This window comes from Amblyomma mixtum, chromosome 9 (genome assembly GCF_055824585.1).
Source record: "Amblyomma mixtum isolate Tamu chromosome 9, ASM5582458v1, whole genome shotgun sequence".
Lineage (NCBI taxonomy): Eukaryota > Metazoa > Arthropoda > Arachnida > Ixodida > Ixodidae > Amblyomma > Amblyomma mixtum.
The window spans coordinates 12,347,253-12,363,003 of record NC_143020.1 but is presented as its reverse complement, the minus strand read 5'-3'; the positions used below and the strand labels follow the sequence as shown (position 1 = coordinate 12,363,003).

Below are 15,751 nucleotides of genomic sequence, written 5' to 3'. Positions count from 1 at the left end.
ACCTGGCGTCTGTTTCATGCACTTATTGACCCCACTCAGACACGTGAAAGAGCGCGGCCGCTCCAAGGTTCTATTGATAACTTTCCCGGTACTGCATCACAAATGGCCCGACCAGTGTGCGACAGATACCTCTCTACCATGGTGGACTTTGGCTTTTCCCAATGCTTATACGTTGGTGAAAAAAATCTAGAGCTGGGCGCTCTATTCAGATTTCATGACATGAAGCAGGACCTAGCTAAAATGAAACACGGTACTGCACCGGGATGAGACAAGGTTACCATCAAACTTCAGGCGAACCTTCAGATGCAACCTATCATACCTTCCTTGAATTCACCAACCAAATCTGGATTGGAGAAATTCCTCTTCCCCAGGATTGGAAAACAGCGTCAATGACGTTTATTCCTAAGGGAGGTACGCCAGTTTGTGGATAACCTATTGTCCCTCTCCATCACATCTCGTGTCTTCAAATTGATGGAGTCTGTAGAGAATATGGAGACTATGGGAAGCGGTCCAATTACCTCGAAGCACATCACACTTTTGCGTACACTATGTTTGGTTTCCGACAACAGAAATCCGCACAAGACATCCTTCTACAACTTTATCATGACATACTCGAGCCCAAGGAACTCGCTCACGATGAAAAGGTAGTCTTGGCCTTTGATTTGAAAGGGGCCTTTGGTAATGTCAAACATGAAGTCATAATCAATCACTTCGAAGACAAAAACTGTGGTCGCAATACCTACCGATACATCTGAATTTCTGACGGGTCGATTGACCTGCATTCCAAATCAAGATGAGGAACATGGACCCTATACCATCCGATCCCGAGGTACACCACATGGTGCGGTGTTATCTCCCCTCCTCTTCCACCTCGCAATGAAAGACCTTCCCGCACAATTATGCTTCATACCCGGCATCCGACATGCCCTATATGCAGATGATATCTCTATCTGGGCCACAGAAGGCAATCTTGGACACAGAGACCTGCATACAGCAGGCGGCGGAGGTAGTGGACGCTTACGCTGCCTACTGTGGTCTCCAATGTGTTCCCACCAAATCATTGCTCGTTCACATTCGTGCCTCCCCTCCGGACGACCCATCAATTCACCTCACACTCCATCGGGTGTGCCGCACTCCATCGGGGTAAGATTAGAGAGCCCTATGCGATCCGGATCCTCGGTCTTTTTATTAACCGACAACGCAGACCGGACGCAAAAATCGCGAATCTCCGTATGTACGGCGACCAGGTGGGCGACGTGCTCTGCCTAGTCTTTGTTAAGCGCGGGGGTTTACGAAGCAAAGAAGCCTTGCGGCTGGCACATGACTTCGTAACGAGCAGAATTCTCTACTCAACCCCGTAGCTTCGCATGCGCAAACACGACAAGGATCAACTCGAAGTCATACACGACAGTGTCATCAAAAAGACTCTTGACCTTCTCATTACCACATCCAAGAAGCGTTTGTTTGACCTGGGGGCGGTCAACAGCTATCGGGAACTTCGAGAAGCCCAGTTTCTCAACCAATACACACACCTATCACAAAGGCCATCCGGTCGCCGTATTCTTGACCGACTCCATATCCAACACATCACCTTTGAGGAAAGAGTACGAGTGCCAGAACCCCGGAGACGTGCCCTCAGGGTCAGACCCCTTCCCCGCAACATGTCAAACTCTGACCACAATGGAAGTCGCCAGGCGCGCGCGGAAGCACTTGAGCGACATCATGGTGGACAACAAAACGTGTACTACGTGGACATTGCCGGTCCCAAGCGTGGGGGATGGTTCACCGCGGCAGTCGTCCACAACACCAACACAGAGGCAGGACTCACGTTCCGCGCCTACAGCGCAACACATGCGGAGGAAATCGCGATTTCGCTAGCCCTCTTCCTCCCACAAGCGAAACATATCATTACCGACTCGGAGAGGGCCTGTCAGAATTATGAGCTGGGTTGCATACTTCCTCTCGCCGTACGCATTCTACAAAATATGCTCTCGATGCAACAATCATCCAATTTGCAACCTAATCTGGGCTCCCAGCCAACAGGGACTCCAGAGCAATGAGTTCGGCGATCAGGCGGCCCGCGCCCTCTCTCCCCGGCCATTCACACTTGCTCTGGAATCCTACTCCGAGCCCATTCGATTTCTAGTCACATTCAAAGACATCGCTACATATTATAAGCAATGACATCGTCACTTTCGGGAACCCTGTAAGGGTCTCCGGAGAACAGACGAACGACTCCTTCTCTAAATTTTTACAAACACAGTGCTGTGCCCGGCAGTATTGAAACTCAACGTAGAATTTGATGGGGGCTGCAGCCTGTGTCGAGCGACGTTCTAGGGGGTCTTTCACGTGTTCTGGGCCTGCCCTTGCAATACCCATCCATGCCTATAATCCTTCATATCCCACCCTCCTCGAGAGGCCTGGTTGGCGGCGCTGCTCAGCTGCCATGACCTACTGTCCCAACGGATCTTGGTCGCCAGGACGCGAGTGTCGTTAGACGCCACTGGGGCTCCTCCCGAATAGGAGCTCCACCTCATTTTCGAGGACCTAGGCCTAGGTCTAGACCTAGGGCCTAAGTCGTGGGCCTGGGGCTGAACCCCTCCTTGTACATAGCCAATAAATGTTTGCCGGCACGACCATAGGGATCGAACACGGCAACTCCTGCTCAGTAGCTGAGCGCACTAGGCACTTAGCCACCGCGACGGGTCCCGGTGTGTTGTGCTTTCGTGCGTTCGTGCGTGTGCTTAGGTGCGTGCGTGTTTGTGGGCGTGTCATGCTGTACGCACTTCAAGGGGCTGCTGTTTGTTTATAGAAGGTGACTGTGGAACGCGTTTTGAGCTGCAAACGGGGACTTTTTTTCTCTGGGATTTCAAACGTTGGTTTGCTGATTAGTGTTGTTTTCATCTATGCACGTACACAACCCAAAGAGCGACTTCGCTTTTTTTGATGATTTGTCGCATTATACCGATTGCTGCCGTAAGTTAACCATCCTTGGTGAGTTTATTTAAAGAAAGTTCAAGAAAGTGTGTCGAAGCCTCTATGCGGGGAAGATGTCGCCTATTACGCACTTGGACGTCACAGGAGTCGCTATACTTACTGCCATGGAGACAGCCATGCAAGCTTGATTGACGATGCGTTTCACCGGAGCTAGCAAACTGGTTGGACCCACACAGTCTCTAGTACGTTCCGTTCAGTGATCACTGTATGGTGGCGGTTGTACTAGTAGTACGGAACAAAGAGGTTCAAACCGGAGTTGTGTGGAATCTGATCGCGATGTTACTGGGTGACGAGCAGTTTGTCGTCTGAGATAAGCAAGACTTCTGCTAAGTCTGGAATGACCTGTGTGCCGTGTCAAGGTAACGGCGCTGCTCAGGAACATACACAAACAAGCTATTTAACAAATGAGGGGCAAAGAACGTTATATGTACTGGTGCTGCGTAATAAATTATTAGCGTTAATTACACAATTCAATGAGATTAATTCAATTCTCGAGATAGTTCATTGTACTGGAACGTTTTGATGCGTATGTATTTGTGATGAGTCGACGTGCAAAGTGTGATTCAGGAATCACTAATCGGGAGGCAGAAACGTGGAGGCTAACGAAAAAGATTCAGCTTAAGTTGAAGACAACGCAGCGAGCTATGGAAAGAAAAATCATATGTTGAGCGTTAAGAGGAGGAAGCGGGCAGAGTGGGCGAGAGAACAAACGCGAGGTAATGATATCCTAGCCAAAATGTAGACGAAATGGGGTTAAGCAGGGCATGTAGTTCGAATGCAAAGTAGCCGCTGGTACTTTTGGGTAACAGAGTGGATTCAAAGAAAAGGCAAACGTAGCACAAGGCGGCAGAAAGTTATATGACTGGATGAGATTCAGAAGTTTGCGGGAATATGACGACCGCAGCTGGGAAAAGGCACGGTTAACTGGACAGTGACACAAGGGCTTTTTGCCCAGCAGTGGGTGTAGTTAGTAGGGCAATGATGACGAAAGAGTGGCTGGTTATGGCTAGTCAGCTAGCGGTAAAAAGCACGCATGACACAGATGTGGAAGGGACAGGCGGAGCGTGATGATGAATCTCTGAAAGACTTGGAGAGGTATAAACCCGCCTTGGGGCCTCCGAGTGCGCCGCCAAGTTCTGATGCGATGCTACTTTGTCATTGCCTTGTCTGCCCGGCGGAAAATTTCGATCCGTCGCGGAGTCCGCCGAGGAGAACTGCGTTCCAGTTTATCTGCAGAGAAAAAGAACCACCCGGCCCCCTCCTCCGCGCGGCTGCCAATAGCGGCTGGTCGATTAAGTACCGCGGTAGACAGCGGATGCCGATCAGTGGCGGGCCAGTTAGCGGTGATAACCCGTTAGCGCTGCCGCTTTCTGCCCTTACAGGCGAAGCCTAAGCCCCCGAAATGTTCGGGTGCGAAAACTTGCGAGTTTTGGCAATGGGCGGACCCTGTTAGGAAGTCGCCATCGTTTCGGGCACGCTCACTTATGACTGGGCATCGATTATGGTCCAAATTGGCAGAGGACAAATTTCACGGGTTATCCGGGCAAAATTTTGAAATTTTGGAAACTACAGAGAACGTTCAACATTTTGTACAGCGCGAAAAACGAAGACAGGGGAAGAAACACGCAAACAAACTAGCACTGACTATCAACTAAATTTTGTTAGGAAATAATCGTGTTTCTCTAGGCTTCAATCCAGCACGCGGAGGCGCACAAAACATGAGACACAACAAAAACAACAGAAAAAATGGCTGAGGCTTAACTTGGTTAAGCCTGGAGAATGCGAAGCATCATCGTGTCGCGTAATTTGGACGCGCACAACCACAGCGACGGCGCGAGTTGGGCCCCCGTTTCTCCACTGTCGTGACGTCATCAAGTCACGTGGTGTGACGTCATGTATCACGTGATTTGGAGGCGCACAACCACAGCGACGCCGCGAGGTGGGCTCCCGTTTCTCCACTATCGTGACGTAATTGTGTCACGTGGTGTGACGTCATGTATCACGTGATTTGGAGGCGCACAACCACAGCGACGGCGCGAGGTGGGCCCCCGTTTCTCCACTGCCATGACGTCATCGTGCCACGTGGTGTGGCATCATCGTGTCAAGTGATTTGGAGGCGCACAACCACAGCGACGGCGCGAGGTGGGCCCCCGTTTCTCCACTGTCGGGACGTCATCGTGTCACGTGGTGTGACGTCATGTATCACGTGATTTGGAGGCGCATAACCACGGTGAAGGGCTGAAGTGGTAGCTAAAGTAGTATGCTTCGCATAAAAGCAAACCAAACCACACGTGCGCATTAGCCTCATTGCACTGCAGGAGTACTCTGAAGATAGTTCCGTTCTACCTCGTGTAACGCCACGGAAGGTTTTGCAACGCACGGGATTCGCGATGTGGCGATCAGATACGCCTCTACTATTTCCCGGCACTTCTGATTCCTGTGCCTGAACACAACGTCGGCACGTGCCAAGTCATTGTACGCCCCACGCCCCAAGGCGTTGTGTACAATTACCCGTATCATGTGGGAAAATCTCAACGTCCCCCTGAGAGAGCACCAGAGGTCGCTGGGGAGATCTGCCGCTTCATCAAATCTCGTTCTACATTGCCGTGACTGCAGTGCAGAAAATGATAGCGGGTGTGTTCCTGATTTGGGGCGTGCCGACGTTGTCTGCAGGCACAGGAATCAGTAGTGCCGGGAAATAGTAAAGGCGTGTCTGATCCCCACATCGCGAATCCGGTGCGTTGCAAAACCTTCGGTGGCGTTCATACCAGGTAGAACTGAACTATCTTGAGAGTACTGCTGCAGTGCAATGAGTCTAATGCGCACGTGTGGTTTGGTTTGCTGTTTGTGTTGTTTTGTTGTGTTTCATGCTTTGTGCGCCTGCGCGTGTTGGGTTGAAGCCTTTATAAGCACGAGTATTTCCTAATGAAATTTCAGTTGATAGTCAGCGCTTGTTTGTTTGCGTGTTTCTTCCCCTGTCTTCGTTTTTCGCGCTGTACATAATGTTGAACGTTCACCAACTTGCCCAGTTTTCGGTCGTGCTTCAGAGAACGTTTGCTACATTAGAATCAGTGGGAAAGCAAGGATTCATGCTATGCAGAACACGATGATGAGCGCGTAGTGCAAACGGACGGAGCAGATGGAAGTTGATGAAGACGACGCTCTACAATGCACAGCGGGAAACTGTGGTGCAGTTTAAAACGGGACGTGTTGAGCTGTGTAGACAGCCAAACTTTGGCAATAATTTCAAAAACTCCTCCTGAAAATTTTTGTTTTGATTCTTAATCTCAAAATCTTCTTGTCTTAATCTGTAAAGGTCTGCTTAATTCCGGGTCACATTCAATTTGATCGTTATACTTTTTTTTGTTTTTTGCTCCTTCGGGCAACATAGAGGTATTGCCCACGAGGAAGGACAGAAGGAGGTGCTCAACCTCCTGACTGTTTTTTTACTTATTTAAGCCACGAAGTTGCCAATGTACGTTTCGTGGGCATCTAGTCTTGTATTATGTCTTGTTCTTACAGCCCCCCCCCCCCCCCCCCGCGGTTTCTCAGTGGTTATGGCACTCGGGTGATGACGCGAAAGACGCGGGCCGAATTTCAATGGAGGCGGAATTCCAGGGGCCCGTTTACTGTGCGACGTCAGTGCACGTTAAAGAACCCCTGGTGGTCGAAATTTCCGGAGCCCTTCACTACGGCGTCCCTTGTAGCTTGAGTCATTTTGAGACGTCACACGCCAATAAACCAGTAAACCAAAATCAGTATATCCTTACACGCAATCTGTGATAGACTCCTTTATACCACTCTAAGGCAGAAGTTGTTTTTTAGCAGTCTGATATCTTCACGTGTCGTATCCTCACACCGTAAAAAGTCAACCGTTTTCTGGAACTCCTTTTCCTCTCGCCGTTGTGAAAAACGAATATCGCACGATCTCTCAAGTGTTGTTAAGCTTATGAATCATCTGAACAATTCCCATTGCTCGCAAACGGTCCTGGCTATGTTGTGTCATCCTGACTTGTGCGCTCACGGTCATGCGCAACCGTGATAAGGCGGTGCACGTGGAAAGCTTCTCACCGCACTCCAGTATATAAGAAATCGGGAAAAAAGACTTGCGTACTTCCTTAAGACACCGCATCAAGTCAAATACCACAACGCAGCCACCAGGTCAACGTCTATTGCGATTAAACCAACGACCGTTTGTGGCCTATGTTCCTTGATGACGAAGGTCTTGGATTACAAAATCACTTTACTCACCCCAGCTTACTTTTTGCCGCAATTACTTTAGTTTGTATGGATAAATAACCTTAGGACATTTGGAGCAATTAGGAAGAGCTTCCACTAATTTATCTCTTTAGCATGCTAGTTTTGCTTGTTGACGGCGTAGCACATAGAGGGCGTCCTAGGTAACTTAAGTCATGGTTTCAAACTACGCTCCGGCGCGCTATACCGACGCGACAAAATGCATACTGCTGGTTATTGTACGGAGCAAGTAACACCAATTTTCGTATAGGGTTTAATCGCATATTTAATTGCGATGAATTAACAAACATCGAATGCAATGAAGATAGGCGAAATATTCCAATAGAAAAGCTGCAGAACGGTAAAAAAAAATGTCCGGCTGAACAGTTTCCAACTTTCTGAGTATTACCTATTAGCTTTTTGCACTCAGTAACCAAGCTCGGGAGATATAAAATATAGTACCACATGACATGTGCGCTTGCACGCTGCGCTTGCAGTACTCCCAATTGGTCCGCCCAACCAAACAACAGCTCATCAGGCGGGTGTGCTGCCGTTAAATCGTGACGGGGCCGCGACGCAGGTGCTGGTTGTGCGATTTACGCGAGTGCAAGCGATAGGGGCTGTGTCTTCTTATCGCTACCATGGACCGCCGGAAGTGAAGTATGCCGCTGGCATAAACCGCACAACCAGATTCTTCGTCGCTGCCCTGTCGCCTTTTAAGCGGAAGCAAATCACATTAAATGATCTCTTCGTTCCTATGCGTTGGTCTCACCTGGTATGTTTTTGTACTTCGCGGTCATCTGAATGGAGGGAAAGAGCTAAGATGGACGTTTTTCAGGCCCTTCTACAAACTTTCTCATTGGAATTTTTCTTCTATCTTCGTTGCTGACAAAGTTAATTATTCTCTACTAATCATGCAATTAGACACAATGCGAAAACTTGTGTGACTTGCTCCATGCAACACCCAGCAGCATGCATTTGGTCGCGGCGTCTCAACGCCTCAGCGTATTTTTGAACCCTGGATTAATTTAGCTGGTACGCCCTGCTTATGCGGGAAGCAACAGCGCGGTCCCAGTGGGTTGTTTGAATGACCCATGTGAGGTCATGTGATTTTGTCGTCACGACCATGTCGTTGAGTTGGAATTTCTCCGTCACGCCGACGGGAACTCCAGCACCTTTTTTTTTCACCACACAGGGCCTCTAACTCTAGGTGTTAAAATTCGTGCTCTTTGTGCCTCATTCCCCTTTGCAGATCGCTATCTGCAACGTCGCTCTCCCGGCTGTCAACCGCTTTCGGCAGGCCTTCCAGTGCGGGCCGCAACATCGCCTCGTCACAAACTTCACCTGGCCAGATGTACCGAAAACTTCCAGCACCGAGCCGTCCTAGCTTGCGCTGCGCCCCGAATTCGCTAGTGAAATTGCTCCTCTAGAGAGTGTAGATGGACCGACATATCAAAGTGCGATATGTTTTGCCATGTTGTGATTTGTATGCTTATCAGGACAACTTTATACTCTTAACTTTTTTCTTTGTGCGCTTGTAGTTTTGTTGCTGCGTGGACGGTCTTCTCATCGGCTAGGAAAAGTGTTTTTTGCATCGAAGGTGTACCTTTGTTGCCTTTGTCAAAACTGCCTGCAATTACCAGTGATGTGTGTAGCTCTAGTTCAAGCAGAGTAGGAGAGCGCTCGTAAAAGTGGACTGATCGCCATTCAGGGAACGAAACTGCCGGCGTTCTCCTGCACGTGGTGTTTGTGGCAAATACTGCATTTAATGTGCGTTTTTTAACGAACGCTACTTCACATATTGCTCTTGTGGAGGTGTTGCACAAACTGTTGCTTTCCACATTTGGTATTAGCCTCACACGTTTAGCTGTCAGGTTTTCTTTCGTGCCCTTGTGATTTCAAGATTCTTTCCATTTCCTAGTGCTTGGGTACCTGCGCTCAATAGCGCTTTTGCATTCATAAGCAATATCAGATCACCAATTCTATGAGGGGAAGGCGTTGATTTGCTTCCCGTGACTGCAGTGAGACTGAAAACGTTATTGCGCTCAAGGTGATTCGTTTCTTTTCTGTTTCTGGCAGCTGCAAATTCAAATTTGTTTCCTGTCAGTGTATTTCACGCCCATAAGCAGCTCCTGCATTTTCGCGTGGGCCAGATTTCGGTGCGGTGATTACGCTCTAATAATGCAGCCAGAACCAAAAGTTATACAGTGAATAAATGATAAGAAGAGGGTATCAGGTTTACAGAAGCGCTCAGAAGTATTGCTGGTGTAGCTTTGCTATTGAAGCCTTTGAACAAACATCGTAGTCTGTGCCGCGGCCCTTGTCTGCTCATTAAGTCAGTGCTAGTTTCGTAAATGTTCGCCGTTGAACGTATACAGACTGCTAGTAACAGTGCATACAGAAATCAATCACATTCTTTGTTGCGTTTTCTGATATTTGCACTTTTTCATTGTGTATTGCTGTATGGTTCCTGTCAGAGCCTGTAATTCATTTTCTTGTATATGTAAGCGCCGCTACTACGGAAATCTGCTGTGTAGTAAACTGCGCTGTAACACTCCTCTGGAGTGTGTGCTAATGTGAATATTTGTTAGCGTAAACCAGCTTCGTGTCACTACTTTTTTCAACCCTTGCACAAATTTTTTTTCACGTAATTCAGGCACTCCAAATAAATAAGCAGACAAGTAGCTGTTCTGTGTTTTTCTTAACTAAAGTGAACCCACGGCAGTCGTTCATATGGCTCATAGTCGTTCATATTTTTCATATGGCAGGTCTTAGGCGATGCGCGTATTTTGAAAAATCTAAATACTACCGTATTTTATCCTGAAGATTGACAACGCTACAACACGAAATGACGAAAAGAACAGACCTCCAGCCTTGCCTACATAACAGATGGTGAACTAGGGTTCAGGGGAGGAACCGCAACTGCTCGCCAACTTTCCGAGAATAGGGCTTGTCTTTGTAGGGGCACACTGAAGATCTTTGGAGGGGGTTAAATAAAGCCTTCACTCTGAAAAGGTAAGTACAGAGATGAGGAATAAGGTGTGATTTGGGAGTGCGTTGGGATCTGAAGCGGGTGCTTTAAGATCTGTTGCAGGTTGCCTGCTAAAGAGGATTCGACGGATCTGGTATCTTCATCGGGCCGGAGAATGCACAAGGAAGATTGGGGACGTGGTTTACGAGGTAGACACTTAAGACTGCAAACAAGTATTTACATTATGTAGCTGTAAACAGCAGATGAGAGTGTCTCTCGGTATTCGGGAACGTCCTAGCAGACGGGAGTCTCGGTGAGAGGGAACTTCTTGGCAAACGGGAGTCTTTCAGCCGCACGTGCTGCCGAGTTTGATAGGGACTTCCTTAAAATCCCCTGATGGAGCTGGGCCTGCCGCAGAAGGCATGTCCGGAAAAGTTCACTTCGGTATTAATCTCACGCTCTCCCACCAACGGCCACGCCGCCGTCATGTGGTGAGCTTGAGGATGAGGGGGATGTCATCTATGTCAGGCAGGCAGCGCGAGTGGGGTTCCCAATGTCTGCATTTGGTTGCACGAGGGCTGGAAGTGGCTGCACGACGGACTTGCGTTCCCACGGCCTGTAGATGGTTGCACGAGTGGCTTGCACTTGCTCTTCTTCAGTGCGAGCCCACAAGGTCAAAGCCCTGGCCAATGTGGAGGGCCACGCGGTGAACCATTCTTGTGACAAAGGATGCCACGGCCAGGCATGGTGACTGGACCCAGTTGGTGGGATCGCCTCTGGGAGGATTACGGCAAGCCATGAGAGCTGTCTTCGCCATGCGCTGTTCCCATAGGGGGCTTGCTGCCACCGCCACCGCCGTGGTTAGAACAGTCGAGGGACTTACGCAAGAGGGTATTCACTTAGGCAGGAGGGCATTCCGGGCATGGCAGCATCACCGCTGCCAAACAGTGCGTCCGGAAGGTGAGGTGCTTCTACACAGCTTGGCTAACTGGACGTGTGAGAAGCTCTCGTTCTGAAGTCCTCCAGGCCTCTCCTCATCGGGTGTCGATGTCGACCTCTGGAAATTTCTCTCAGAGGAAAGCCAAACGGGACACAAACGCCAAGCCACACACAACAACATCAAGTGCTGTCTGAAGCCCACTCGCCACGCCAAAACAAAGCCACAGCAATATTGATTGCAGTAGACATTCCTCTAAGTAAAACCTGACACGAAACGAAATTTCTGTCAACGAACACGAACTGTGTAGCGGATGCAAGGAGCCGACAGCATCCCAAAGTAGATGCCGTCGACTCAGCGTGACAAGCTTAGCCAGAAGCCAGCTACCAAGTGACAAGGGGTCCCAAAATTCACAGTCACAGTCACAGCTACCAAAATTCACAGTCACTCGTACGAGCGCATAAAAAGTCATTTACAATATAATACAACTCGGGCAAAGTAACACTCGAGAGGAATTCTTAAAAAAAAATATTGCACCTAAATTGCACTAACATAAAGAGATAAACAAAACACAATTTGTTCACAGAGCACTGCGACAGTCCGATGACCGAAAACCACGAAAGAGCTGTCCCGCAGGCTGGCCCACGTTGCCTCGCTGATCGGTAGCTGGGCGAGTGTTATTTACCCGGTAGTCATGCGGGCGCGCTTCTCTGAAGCCTGAAGGGCGGCTCGGGTTAACAGACAGCAGTCCTCTACTTATACAGATTTTGCTACATATCATGAACCAAAGATTTAAAAAAAGTGACTCGACGGAGCTTGGCGAAAGCAACGAGGTATTTTTTCTCGTCGTGCAACGCTCCTGAGAGTATTTTTAAATTCCACTTAATTAGCTATTGGGCCAAGATGAATTAGGCAAAATTGCTATTATTCAGTTTAGGATTTGTTTTTCGAATATGCCCCGAATCCTGTGACATCGTGTTATTACCGGACTGCGGGTACGCACCAGTTGACGTCTTGAAAGGTTCCTTCTGCCGGTCCTCTAAATTTAAATCCACAACCCCAGTAACGATGTTACGTTCTTCCAGGTCCTCGTTTATGGGGTGTTCGACTCATAGCAGCGGCCAGAGAATGGACGAAAATGATGCACGAACATTCAAAGGAAGTGGACTTTTAAACACTTAAAAAGTGCACACAAACAAATACACTCCGAATTAACAGAAGTTTCGAAGTCAGCTATCAAAGCTCTCACAAAAGTTCACTCCAGCTCTAAGCCCTCTACACAGCTTTCCGAAAGTCGGGGTCTCCCTACATCGCTGCGCAATGCCTGAAAAAGAACCCTTCAGGTACCAAAGCTGACGTAAAAGTACACTCGTGTTGCAGCCTCGCTCTACACGGCTTGCCGAAAGCCGGGACCTGCCTACATCGCTGCGCGAAGCCTGACCTAGAACGGCATAACATGATGCAACACGCTCTTAATTAACCGAGTTCGAAAGTTCCAGAAAAGGCCCAGAGCGCAGGAAGAGAGGGGGGAGCGCTTCAGCAAGCACTAAGCTGTGTCTGCCTGTCCCTGTCTTCTCGAGAGCGCTAGAATCTCTGGAGCATCTGTCCACGCGCGCGCCGGTTCGCCAAGGCCTCGGGGTAGGGAAGGGCATGGCCTTAGAGCTGGGATGCGCTTGCAGCCGCGCACGCCTTCGGAAATACGTGGGAAAGTCCTTTTCCTCTTCAATTATCAATGCGCCCGCTCCATACGCATTGAGCTCGCTATATCGGCCTTGCACGCCTCGCCAGAAGAAGACTGCTGGGATCTTTTGCCTAGCCAGTCTAAACAAAGAAAAGGCCCCGAATTGCCGCTCACACAGGGTAAGTTCGTGAGCACAGTTCTCGCGTGTTACCCTTCCGCGGCATGCACTATGTTCGCGGCAAGTCCAAGTTCTTGCAGTGGTGCGGGCATCCCTTGACCGAGTTCGTGTGACCGTAAGCACAACACAGTTCGAGGAGTCACTTTCCGTGCACTGTCCGAGGAGCGCATAGCTGTCCCATGGTCGCACACCACGAGCACACACATAGGTGTGCACAGGGGAGCGGGAACATTCACGCCTACTGGCGGAACACGACAGGGTAAGGGATAATTTCGACTAACTGATCGGAGTCAGGTAAGTGCGTCGCCTCGAGGAAGCTGCAACGCCTCGCTCGCTTCCTCTCGATGCGTCACAGTGCGTCTCAGGTGCGCCATCGCATTCGGTTGTTAGTAGTTCTTCTGTCCGGGCTCCTTTCCCGTCGTTCGCGATTTCAGCCTGTGTGCTTCTCTCACGTGAGTGACTTGCTTCCCTGACTTCGAAGGTCCCGTCGCATGCACTTATTTCCGCTGCCTCGTTTTGGACTTAGGCGTTCACGGATTCACTCTGCATCACCGCCTCTCGCTTTCTGCACGGTCTGCGGGATGTGTCGGGGACTGACTCAGGTGCCTCAGTGGGCGTGGTGGTCACTGGCACTAGAACTGGCACGATGTCGACCGCGTCGTTCGCCTTCCCGACTTCTCTGGCTTCGCACGCGAGATCCCATCCACTCGACTCATCGGGAACGGCTTATCTGGCTCTTCGCACGCGGTAGCATCAGGTTCCACACCCTCTGCGTCCCTCCGCAAGCTGTCTGCTGACTCTGTCAGAGTCGCACTCTCAAGTGCGATAGTCGAGCGGCTTAGCTGGACAAACGCGACGAGGAGCATCTCAGTTTTGGGCGTGCGCCGTAGCCTTGGACACGGCTGGAGCGATGTTTGGCTCACCGTTTGCCAATATAAGCTAGTCAAGAGCGTCGTGCTTGCTATCGCCTTTCAGCAGGTCGCAAGCGCCGCCGGGATCTTAGCGCGCAACGCCACAGTCTTAGCTTAACTGCACGCGCCCGTCGTGGTCCGAACCTGCGACAACCTGCCCTACACTCGCTGCTCACGACTGGAAATGCTGCACGGCCATGCACTACTCGGCCTCGATTTGTCTTCGGGTTTGTGCTCCTGCCTTTCGGACTTCTGCGTGTCGTGTTGCCTTTCGGAGTTTTGCTTCTGCTACTGCCATTTCGGCTTTTTTTTTCTGCCCTCCGTGCTTCTGCGTCCGCTATTGCTACCGCCTTCTCGGCTTTTGCCTCAATTTCTTGAATCTTCACCTCGCACTGAAGCCACCACAGTTCGCTAGTCTTACCAGTTCACTACATCTTCCTCCTACCGATGCCTGCGGTCGTGCTACTCGTACAAACCACGCAACGCCTGCTCCCAATGCCTAAGCCACCCACGCCAACGGACGCAAAAAATCCCGCTCACCTGAGCAACTGTTGCACCTTTCTCGTCGCTTCGTTCCTCGATCCGGAGTCGCCACCTGACTTTGGTGCCACGGGCCGTCATCACTTGCGGACCCTGGGCCCCTTCCACGCGTCTAAGTTTTCGTTCATGCCTTGAACAACCGGGAGTATGGATGAGCCCAGGTAGACGCTGCGCCTGCTTCCATAACGGGCTTGTGGAGTGCTGGTGGTTGCCAAATCCTGCTGTGCATGCGCCAATAAAGATGTTATGTTCTTCCTTCTCCACACCTCGTATCCTTCGAGGTGCTGGTTTACTTCGCGCTGGACTCCTGGCGAGCAGCGAGATGGTGGACCAACAATGACACATGGACATACAACGGAACTGCACAGAAACACAAACGTATGGATAAAACGAAAGCTTCGCACACAGCTACTAAAGCTGACACAAAAGTACACTCGAGCTCCAAGCTCGCTCTACATGGCTTGGCGAAAGCAGGGGGATGTCTACACTGCTGCGCGAAGCCTGACCAAGAACCCCGCAACATAATTCAACAGGCTCCTAAATAACCTTGTTCGAAAGTTCCTGTAAAGGGCAAGGGCACTACACTCCGTTTCATACATAGCTGTCAACGCAGCCAAGGCTGCGGCGCCTGTTCGCGCTCCTCGTCCGCATCGTAATGTAGTGCGTCGAAAGTGAAAAGAGTAATGAACTCAAAATTAAAGTAAATGTTGGTTGATATTGCAGTATAATGATAATAGTGTGTTATTTTGCAAAAAGATTGCTTTTTCTTTAATGTTCTTCAAAACAGGGTGCCTTAGGTTTCTGGGTTTTTTTCGACTCCTCCTGTATCAGGTTTTCGTAGCTAGGCCGGCCGGCGATGTCGTCTGCTTTCGTCTTTCGGTTTCCGAGTATGCGAAAATGGCACCGCTATCGCCTACTCGCTTGTTTTCTTCGCCCACTGCGGCTTCAAAAACACCTCCTGCTCGCCTGTTCTCCAAGCTGAAGTCTCCGAAAATTTCCAAAGACTCCAAGCAGGTTATTGTCAACGTTTACTCTAGCGTAAGGAAGCACTTCCGGGAGAATAATGTGCGTGAAGTTCTCGAAACTGTGGGCGAGATGACCGGGGTGAGCCCTCAGTCAGTTGCGAGGTTCAAGAAGGAGGGTCTCGCTACTGGAATAAGATCACCGCAAAAACGACCTAGCAAGGTGACCATATCTAGCTCTCGCAGTGTTAAATATGACAGCTTTGCAGTCAACGCCACCCGACTCAAGTTACATCGTATGTATGCCGTACACTACATTGCCTTTTCCCTTCGAGACA

At 49.8% G+C, this 15,751-nt stretch overlaps 1 long non-coding RNA gene across 1 annotated transcript in view; it reads left to right on the top strand.

Annotated features, from left to right (window-relative positions):
- The window catches only part of LOC149328333 (uncharacterized), a 77,906-nt gene extending 69,293 nt beyond the window's left edge, over positions 1-8,613 (top strand). The window contains exon 3 of the long non-coding RNA XR_016285660.1: positions 8,486-8,613. This is a non-coding gene — a long non-coding RNA (uncharacterized LOC149328333). The remainder of the gene's footprint in view (positions 1-8,485) is intronic.
- Positions 8,614-15,751: the final 7,138 nt, after the last annotated feature.